The 2,021-nt window shown below is 36.3% G+C and overlaps 1 pseudogene; it reads right to left on the bottom strand.

Moving 5' to 3' along the window:
* Positions 1–895: 895 nt before the first annotated feature.
* Positions 896–2,019, bottom strand: LOC101576134 (annotated as a pseudogene).
* Positions 2,020–2,021: the final 2 nt, after the last annotated feature.

Raw genomic sequence — 2,021 nt, 5'->3', positions numbered from 1 at the left:
TTGAATTAATTAATATTTAATTACTTTTCTGAATATTGTTTAATGTTAAATTTGATGATTTATACCATTTCTTTGCTTACAATGTACTTATTAGACATGCTATGATATTTTCTCCTAGTAATAGAAACTTTAAAAAGTGTGTTTCCATTTTCCATTGACTTTATATTAGTCTTTTACATTTGTCTATTACACACACACACATACATACACACACACACACACACATAAATATGAAAAGTATGTATATAACCTCACATAATATTGATACTGCTTTGTGGAAATCCTCAATGACCTTTTAAATGAGTTCACCAAATATAATTATATTTTACTTTTTTTATAATCTCCAGAAAGGTGTAAAGTTTATTAGCATCTTGAGAAAACAGGAGCAGAGGTTACAGGACACAGCTACCAAATACACTTATTTACAAGTTTTATGATGAGAGGCAAATTTTAATCATTAAAAATAATGAAAAGAATTTTTTAAAAACATTCGTACTTTAATCTCCAGGGAAGGACGATGAAAACATTTAAGTGATTGGTCCTGTTAGATGCAGATAGACGATGGTCGGGGACTAAACTCAAAGTGAGAATACTTGCCTAATGTATATGAGGCTGGGGATCCTATTCCTGGCACTGGGAAAGGGAGAAAAAAACAACAAATACATTAAATTGTATTTTAGAAAAGGAAATTGCTAAACATGAAGCTTCAGAAAATTATTCTTGTGGCTAGTCAGAGAATTTCTTTGCTTAGCTGGGGAGATAGCTCAGTAGAATAATTGCTTGCCTGGTAAGCACAGGGTGCTGAGTTCAATCCCTGGTACTGCAAAAATAATAAAAATAAACAAAGAACTTTAAAAAAGAAAGTCTTTGCTTAGAAGAGCTATCAAAAAAAGAAAGCAACACATACAAATGTATCTCCATTTAAGTACATGCTTTCTTTCAGCATTAAAAAAAAAAAGAAAGAAAGAAAGAAAGAAAGAAAGAAAGAAAGAAAGAAAGAAAGAAAGAAAAGTTGAATTATGGTTTCCAGAGCTTCAGGAGTCCATCTTCACTGTAGGTAGCAATGAGATTCTGATGGGGACGATTTGCAATACGAATCACAGCCTTTTCTTGAACTGTCAAAGTTCTCTCCAGCTTGCCAGTGATACTGCTAAAACAGTAGAGCCCAAAGTTCTCTCCTACACACTCGATTCATTCACCGCAGGAGACAGGGCACAGCAAACAAAGTCACTACCTTTTCTTTTACCAGAGCTAAAGTTTTCGATAATCTGCCCCTGCATATTCATGATGACCACTGTGTTCGATCTGTTGCACACCATGAAGTGCTCTGGGTTTTTAGGAAGCAGAATCACATTGTTCATAGTGACGTCAGTCCCTGTAGTGCTCCCCAAGGATTTAAAGGTATTTGGACATTCTGTGGTCTTCATATTCCAGATCTTTATAGTGCCATCAGAGGATGAGCTAATAATATAATGTCCATCTTGTGTAAATGCTGCTTCATTAACAAAGGAGGAATTCCTTCAGTGTTTTCCCAGATTTTAAACCATAAATTCTAATTGTTTGGTCAAAGGAGGCACTAAGGATCTGACTGCTGTCCTTTGAAAAGCTCAGACAGGTGACTCCTTTACCCTGTGCGCTTTCAGATCTCCTTTAATACTGTTCACTCTGAATTTTCCAGACCTTGATTTTTCCTTCTTGGGCACCAGTTGCTAACATTTCTGTATCTCTGCTGAAACACCTAGAGAGAACAGCATCACCTATCATCATGAAGTTATTCTGGGCCTGGTACTTAAGATCCTTCCTGATTTTTGCAGTAGTAAAGTTCCATACTTCAATGAATCCATCAACAGATCCAGTAACCAGGTACTGACCATCTGGAGAAAATCGAGCACACTCCACATGCGATTTCTGACCAAACTTAATATGCCTGCTCAGCTGTGTAGGAAACTTTTCTTCTTCCACACCTTTGACAGCAGCTTTGCCTTGAAACAAATCTATGGTCATACCAGGAGGCAGCAACC

Source organism: Octodon degus, unplaced genomic scaffold (genome assembly GCF_000260255.1).
Source record: "Octodon degus isolate 3935 unplaced genomic scaffold, OctDeg1.0 scaffold00004, whole genome shotgun sequence".
In the NCBI taxonomy this organism is placed as follows: Eukaryota; Metazoa; Chordata; class Mammalia; order Rodentia; family Octodontidae; genus Octodon; species Octodon degus.
This window is presented reverse-complemented; position numbering and strand designations above follow the sequence as displayed.